The following is an 8,831-nucleotide window of genomic DNA, read 5'->3' as shown; positions in this document are numbered from 1 at the left end:
TATTTTCTCCTTTAGTTCCTCGAATGAGTCTGGTATATGGTGGTACTCATGAAACATGAGCCCCCTCGCCCACTCCATATGATTGCAATACGTGAGAAGATGATCAGTAATGGTGAAAGGTCGCACAGACGGGCGAGTCTCCTCCTTCATGTCGTGTATCTGGCACAGTGCCGCCAGGTCCTCGGACAACCCACTCGACAGAGAATGCATCACAGCGGGGCTGCTTGGCACAGAGAAATGAACCGAATTGCTATAGCGAGATGGCAAGCTCATGGTCGGGACACACAGGCATCTATCAGTGTTGAGAAACAAAGCCCGGCTGCCAAGATTGCAGATGGGCAGCAGCTTCTGGCGCCAGATGTCCACCTCGAAGATCCTGAAGGCATACTTTGGACATGCCCTGTCATCGTTTCCATGCTGCAGCACGAGCATCATCCGCCCGACAACCTCCACGAGGTACTCGCGGCATATCGACGGGTCGGCTAGCGAATAGTAGGCCATGGAGATTTTGCGTGGAGGGTACACCATTACTATCTCCTCCCTCCACTTGGTGATCGCGAAGAGCAGGCCTTGGAAGGGCAAGAAGTTTTGAAGCTCCACCATGCCATGGTGAATGACCTCCCAGCTCAGTCGGCTTGGCTGTGTCCAGAGCACCATGGGTCTCCAAGGGAAACGGGCCACCACTGAAAAGGGGGCCGTAGGTGAAGAGCAGACGAAGGCGCTCATGCTGAACAGAGCTTCTCGATCCTTAATTGCATTGCGGAAGGCAGGGGCGAGGGGCGGGAGTTGGACTGTGGCGAGGGTGAAGGGGTGGACCACGCGGACGGCGGTGGTGCGCTTGTGCAGCAGGATGACGAGGCCGTCGGTGAAGCTGACGACCCTGTGGCACCGGAGGTCAGGGAGGCGGATGCGTAGGCGCCACACCGTGCGTGTGTTGAACAAGGTGATCTCGCCGTCACTGTCCAGGGGCGCCCCGTCTCCGTCGCAGAGCGCGATCCAGCCGTGTGGGCGGAGCTGTGGTTTTCTCAGGGCAAGGATGCCCAGGTCGGACGTGCTGGCGCGCCAGCCCGAGTAGACGGCGCGGAAGGTGAGGTAGTCCACCACGTCCTCGGCCAGCAACCGCCCGGAGACGAGGCCTACGATGTCGGTTGGGAGAGACGCCCAGCCGCTAGCCTCGTGCGCCGGTTCAGGGGCCCGCCGGCGCTTGCTGCCGATGGGTGGGCGACCGGACGCACCTTTGCGCTTCCGCCCCGCCGTCGCAGTCCCGGACGAACACATTCCCGGAAGAAAAGTTTCTCCCACACCCGCACGGATCTTATCGATCAGGCGCAGGACGAACAACAAAACGGGACAAGAGGCTCCTTTTATACTCCTTTGGAAAAACAAAATTATAGGGTGTTTTAGGGAGATTTTTGTTTACGAATAAGGGAAAGATCATATACGTAAGGACGCCGATAACTGCCACACGTGTGACATATTGGGTGGTAGTGCCGCACTCCTTGTGTGGCACGGAGTCGACCCCGTCCGCACGAACGCGTTCGGGCGCGCGCAGCCACAGCCCACACGTCCGGTGTGTGGCATAATCGCCCACACGTCCGGTCGAACGACTGCGCTGCCCGCACGAGCCAACACGCCCGTCGTCCGAGCCTCCTTTCAATCCCTAGTGCGACCTGCACCGTCGTCTCCTACCTCTCGATCCCCTACTTCTATCACCTTCCTTCTCTGGTTGCCATGGCAACCAGATCAGATCCCTAGCGCCCACCACCGCTAGCCAACACCCCCAACCCCGCCCTCCCAAGACGACGATCTAAAACAGGTGGATCTCTGATCTCTTTCTATTTCTCTGCCTTCTTCTGTCCAGAAATTTGAAATTGCAGATTGCCCACGAAGATGGCAACTAGATCCACACTGTCTGGGCAAACGCACCACGGTTTTTGTGTGTATTCACATTTGCCCACCAGAATACGCCAGATCTGCCATATTCTATACTAGAGTTGAGCTAAGCTTCTGGGTTGGCTTGGTGCGAGCAGTTGGTTCTGAAGGATGCGCAGGAATCACTAAAAATAATGAGAGAAAGGAGGAATTTGGCATAGGGAGGGAGGAAAAATAATTGCCACCTGTATCTAACATCAGTTGCCACCTATCGTTGTCGTTAGTTGCCACCATGTTATGTTGTTGCTTGCCATCCTATTTTACTGACTGTTGCCACCGCTTCAAAATGATAGATGGCATCCAGATTTTAGAAAAGAGAATGAATGTGCATGTCCTACTTGCCATGATGTGTTGGTTGCCTACGCAGGAAATGTGATAAGATTGCCGTGTTATCTTCTACGTGCAAACATCAAGAATGCATTTTGCGGATTATTAATGCGTTCTTGTTCATGCAGTGACAGAAAACATAGTGGCAGAAAAAAGCGAAAGAATGAATCACAAAGACGACACCGATCCTTGGTTTTCTCAAAGTCCGGAAACGCCCCCTTGGGATGTAGCAGAGTACAATCAACTCATTTCTACAGGGCCGTTGCTGCCACTACTAGAGCAGTACGCGGGCATCAGTACGATGCATGATTTAAAAAAAGGAACAGTTGCCATGTTTGAGACGAGGAAGGTGCCATTCTACTTATGTCCTACAATGTCATTTTTCGCAGGTTCTTATGATCCAACCACACTCAGGGGGATACCATGGCAAGCTCAGTCACAGGGCGCCAACGCTGACAAATGTACGAGCGACCAACTTCAAGTAGTTAATGTGGCAAATCAAGGTAACGCATACGAAAAAGAAACATACTGGTGTGGCCATGAAATTAAACTTGCAAAGATGGCAAAAGACTCACGTGTTATATGGGAAAATGTAGGACCTTCATGCAGCACGTGGCATCAGGCGGCAACCATGTACCTGCCATCAACGTCGTACACAGCTCAGTCCATGAAGTGAAGTTATGGACAGTGAATTAGGAGAAGGAACATAGGTGACATTGGGGTTGCCATGCCTAGACAACTGCAGTTTCCATGCCTGGACAGCTGCAGTTGCCATGGGTCATAAAATGTGATTGCAAAATGTCTAAACAACTATGGATGACAGGTGTGAACAAATCTGTGTGGCATGGATGCATCACTACATGTGCCATGTTGTACAAACTACAGTTGCCATGCATTGACCAACTGCTAAAATGATCACAGGTTGTTATGGTGGAACCACATCGGCAAACGTCTCATGGCAAGCTTCACAGTTGTAGGCCAATGCTACTGCAGATAGAGCACATCAAATTGGAATGACAAACTAGATACGATCAACACATGCAGCACAATAAGGTAAAAAAATGTGAAACAGAAAAACAGTAGTGCATTTGCTTTTGTGGGAAAAGCATGGGAGGAAAAGTAGATTTGTCACAGTGGTGGTGGAAAAAACAAACAAAAAATGCTACCAAGTGGTCGCGTGCAAAAAGTCATCCATTGTCTTCAGGATTTGCCAACTGCTATATGATTGTGTGCAGCATTCATGATTGATCGCATTTGACTAGTGAGCTTGCACCTAGAATACAAGTTTTGATGCTACAAGATGCTGGTTGCCATGTCTTGGCAACAGTAGTTGCCATGTATGTTGGACTGTAGCTGTCATGGCTGTAGAATCCAAGTTTTGATGCTAAAATATGCTGGTTGCCATGTCTTGGAAATAGTAGTTGCCATGTTTGTTGTACTGTAGCTGCCATGACTAGAAAACTATAGTTGCCATGCATGGCCATATGCAGATTCCATGGCTTGCCGTGTGAATGGTGTCATGCCAAATCACATGCAGTTGTTGTATTACGTTACGATAAACATGCCATTCAAGCAATGCTTACACTTGTACCTGTTTTTTTATTGCAGGACATTCAACTACAATCAACAGCAGCGTGGGTACATCTACTGCAGGATCCTCTGAGCACGCGGAAGAAGCGTTCCACAAGCCAGCCAACAATCCTGCCACAAACAATGTAGAGTCAGTGTCGGAAATGGCAATCGTTCCAGCAATGCCGACAAGCATATCTTTACACACCAGCACAAGCAACACTCAAGCAGATGAAACAACAACCGATACTGAAGTGAATGATGAAACTGATGACGAAGCATAAGGGGATGAAGAAGATGGGCAATCAGAAATCATGGTACCTCAGCCACCGTATGTTGGGTAGAGATTTGATTCGTTCGAAGATGCCAAGGAATTCTACCGGAGATATGCAATGTTCCATGGGTTTGCTGTCAACACCAAATACCATAGGAAAATTAGAAAACCTAATGAGTACAGCAGAGGTGAGATGAGGTGCTACAAGGCACGAAAGAACAAGAAGGGTAAAGGTGTTGCGCCTGTCGTTCCGAAACGAAAGAGAGGTATCATTGTCAAGACGGAATGCCCTGTCCGGTGTAAGCTAAACGTAGATGGAGCACGGTGGGTGGTCACTGAATATTTTGACGAGCACAACCCCGAACTCATAAAGAAGTTTGACCTAGTAAAATTTTTGAGCGCCCACAGAGGATTCACCCCCTCGAGAAGAAATTCATAAAGCTGCTACATGATTGTAACGTCGGTCCATCAAGAATGGTCCAAATACTGTCCCTCATCCATAGCGGAGATGGTAGACTGAGTAGCATGCCTTACATACCGGAAGACGTCACAAACCTAAAGTCAAAGTACCATAGAGAGAGCATGTTGGCTGATATAAAAGACACGATAGCCTACTTCGATGAGAAAACAAAAGCAGATCCGGATTTCTTCTACAGGATAAGATTGTACGATGAGGACCGTGTCAGGAACATGTATTGGGTGGATGGTGTTGCAAGAAGATCCTACAAACATTTCCGAGATTGCGTTTCGTTCGACGCGACATATCTCACTAATATATACAAGATGCCCGACGCTCCATTCATAGGAATAAATAACCACAATCAGTCATTGTAGTTTGGATGCGGGCTCGTTCGGAACGAAGACACGGATGGGTACACTTGGCTGTTCAAAACCTTCTTGGAGTGCATGGGTGGACTTGCTCCGATGAACATTATACAAGACCGGGATTTTAGCATGCGTCCAGGCATAGAGGGGGTCTTTCCATTGGCAGTGCACAGGCACTGTAGGTGGCATATTATAAAGAAGGCCGAGGAGATGCTAGGACCGTTCTTTGCCGACCGTCTAGAGCTGCACAAGGCATTGGAGTTGCGCGTGGACCACAGCTTGACGGTGGAGGAGTTTGAACGGAGCTAGACAACTATGATTGAAACATATCAAGTCCAAGACAACGAGACGCTTGCTAGCCTGTGGGAGAAGCGAATGTACTGGGTGCCGGCCTACTTCATGCAATGCTTCTTCCCATTTCTGCAGACTATGTAGTGCAGTGAGGGGTTCAATGCTGTTCTGAAGCAGTACGTGAGCCCTGGCAACTCATTGCTGCAGTTTTCCATGCAATGCACAACTTTGCAACAAAAAATACTGGGATCTGAGTTGCAGCAATAAGCAAACACCGCGCTCAAGCAACTTAAATTGCTAACATATTTACCAATGGAGAGGCAGATGAGCAAGACATATACCAACAAAAATATTAACAAGTAAGTTAGTTGTGTTACCATCTTATTTGCACAAAGCATGAAAGTAGTAGGTGCCATATAGAATGCAATGCAGTTGCCAGCTTTTTTGAAATGCTAATATGTTGAAAGTAGCCACTGAGTACAGGGTAATCATGATATGTAGTTGCCATGTTTAATGAACTGTAGTTGTCGTGTGAAGTCAACTATAGTTGCCATGTTTACTGAACTATACTTGCCATGTTTAATGAACTGTAGTTGCTGTGTGAAATCAGCTATAGTTGCCATGTTTAATGATCTGTAGTTCCATTTGCCATGATGGAATGTAATGCACTTGCCAATTAAAATGTTATGCATTTACCGTGAAAATATCATGCAGTTGCCATATGGAAACAAACAACACAAGAACAGATGTGGGCAAAAAATCAGGATTTCCATGCCATCATTCATTTTAGATGCCTTTGCTACGTTACAGCCTACATCGACATAAGGTGCTACAAAACATCATATAAGAGTTTAACAAAAACCACAAAAAAACTTGCAGATTCCAGAAAGAAATAAAGCGTGCCAGCATGTACACGGCTTACCAGGTGGACGGACATACGTTCAAGGTGTGTTCTCTCTTGGGCATGTCGGATTCAGAACCTGAAGACCGAGACAAAGGAAGGAACTACCTTGTGAAGGCCTCGATAAGCGAAGGCGAATACTACTGCCAATGCTGCAAATTCGAACGGGACGGGATTATGTGCTGTCACATACTAAAAGTAATGGACATGAACGCGGTGACACGAATGCCCCGCCATTTCATACGGCGGCGATGGACTTGGGACACTGACGACGCACCGGGGCCACAAACATCAAATGCAGTTTTGGTTGTGCATGATGAGAGACCAGAGTCAACCATAGAAGCCGTGAGGCACGTTGTGTTGACAAAGAACTATGTTGAACTAATAGATGAAGCATGCAAGAGTGACGAGACAGCGAGGGTTGCAGAAAAACACAGGAAGGCACTGAAAAGAGAGCTTGATGAGATCAAGAAAAGGAAAGCTGAGGAAGCCTTACACAAGTTCCCCCGCACCTCAAGTGTGCCTTCGTCCACGGGGCTATCATATGAAAACTTGGAGGTAGGATCTGGAATAGCAAGCACACAAACCCACGTCAGGAACCCGCCCCGTTCCATCACAAAGGGGCGTCCAAAAGAGATAAGATACAAATCGGGATTGAAGATTCAAGCAAAACACAAGAAAACTAAGAAAGGGTCGGGCAATCCGTAAGCAACATTAGAGCACTGTGACTTGGTTGTTGGTGACATTTTTTGTAAGATAGATGTTCTAAATTTTTAAAAATGGGAGAATGACTCTGGAGGGGTATCAGAATTTGAAGGAAAATGCCATGGATGAATAACTGCAGTTGCCCCGTGTGTGGTACTGAATTTCCCATGCCTTTTCTACTGAATCTGCCATGCCTTTTCTACTGAATCTGCCATGTTAGTTCTACTGAATATGCCATGTTATTTGTACTGAGTCTGCCATCGCATAGATTTCCATATTTAGTCAACGCATTTTAGTCCACATATGTTGTATTGTGTGCCAACTGTGGTAAACAAGTTGAAATAATCACATGCAAAAACCGCACGGTTATGGCTGCATACGAACTACCATGCTAACCGATATAGTAAGCAATGAAAAAACCCCAAAAATCCAAACAAAAAAGAATGATAACTTTCACTAACCGTGTCTGATCAACTACATTTGCCATGTTTTCAGACATCATAGACGCATTCAAGACACCAAACTGGTACTACCAACCACGAACGCATAATATTATTGAAAAACATAAATGTAGCTGCTGTCACACCCAAGTAGGTTCACATCCACACATATATTACAAAAATATTCAAATGTCGCTCACACACCACCACTATATACTAGGCTACGGGGAGATGCAGTCATAACTTAGTACACGGACATAGTTTTGAAAAACAAGGTAATACCTTACATTCCTTGGCAACAGAATGTAAGGTGGGCGTGCGGTATGGAGCACCACATGATCACTTCTACTTCTTGTTGGCTTTCTTGACAGCTTCCTCTATGAACTCTCTGCGTTGGACCGCGTGTTGAAATCTTCATTCATCAACCAATTCCATGTGTATATTTTGCGGAGCTCAATGACCATTGCAGCTATGACGACATGGACCCGTCGGCCTTCCCACTTTGCAAGGTATTCCAACATGTGAAAGCCACAGTCAGTCCTGTAAAAAAATCAGGTCAACTCAAGAGAACACAGAAAATCATAAACTTCAATGCAGAGGTGGAAAAAGGGTTTAGGGATTGGTGTAGAGGACACATGAAAAAGATAGTAATTACCGGTTTCCTTGCTTCGTAGTCGCGACATACTCGATTGGAAAATGACCGATCTGGACCCTTGAGTTTTCGTAGTGATGGTTCATGTCTCTTTGAGGTTGTTGATGAAGTATTCAACATGTGTAGTAAGGTCTGCATCATCTTCTGAACACATTTAATCAAGCACCTCAAAACGTTGGTTCTTCAGGTCAAGGCAAATCGCGTAGTGGTGACCACACTTGTCATGTGGGTCCTATGGTGCAAGCTCTTGGAACATGGGGAACAGTACCTGCAAAAGTAAAAATAAAGGGAAAAAAGCAGAGTTGAAATCAAAAACAGCAAAATGATGTAGTAGGAACAATGATTTGAAAAGATATTGCCGGAAGCAATTAAAGGTACATGAATGACAAAGCAGCGAGTGTCCATAAAATGCGCCCACAAAGAATGTTTATTTGCCATGTTTAATTAAAAGAAGTTGCCATCCATGGATGAACAAGTTGCCAACTATTCTAATTGAATTTGCCACATAAGTTGCATAAAAAAGCAGTCAAACTTATTTTACATGGCAGCTGTTGCCACATGAAACATCTGTCACAAAAAACAGTATGTAGCCCACATGTGAAGCATAGCTACTGACAAAACATAGCATGGGACAAAAAATGTGCAAACAAGGAGGGAACACTCACAAATTTCTTCAGTGTGAGCTTGAAATCATCATGCGCAGCAAAATGCTTCCTCAGGATTTTATGGTGGAAATAACCATCCCATATTTTGCAGGTCACACTGTACTGCATGATCGTCTTGTCGGAACAAATGTCCATATGCCTGTTGATGAAGTCAATCCCACATGCAACTACATTCTTCGACATTTTGCCAAGTGGCCTCACAGACTCGGCAAGATCACCCAGGTCGACGTACGTCGCGTCACATTGTATG

General features: G+C 46.4%; 1 pseudogene; it reads right to left on the bottom strand.

Annotated features, from left to right (window-relative positions):
* Positions 1 to 530: 530 nt before the first annotated feature.
* Positions 531 to 1,278, bottom strand: LOC125532839 (annotated as a pseudogene).
* Positions 1,279 to 8,831: the final 7,553 nt, after the last annotated feature.

The sequence above is a fragment of the Triticum urartu genome, chromosome 1 (genome assembly GCF_003073215.2).
Source record: "Triticum urartu cultivar G1812 chromosome 1, Tu2.1, whole genome shotgun sequence".
In the NCBI taxonomy this organism is placed as follows: domain Eukaryota; kingdom Viridiplantae; phylum Streptophyta; class Magnoliopsida; order Poales; family Poaceae; genus Triticum; species Triticum urartu.
Note: the sequence above shows the minus strand (reverse complement) of the source record. Positions and strands in the feature narration are given on the sequence as shown.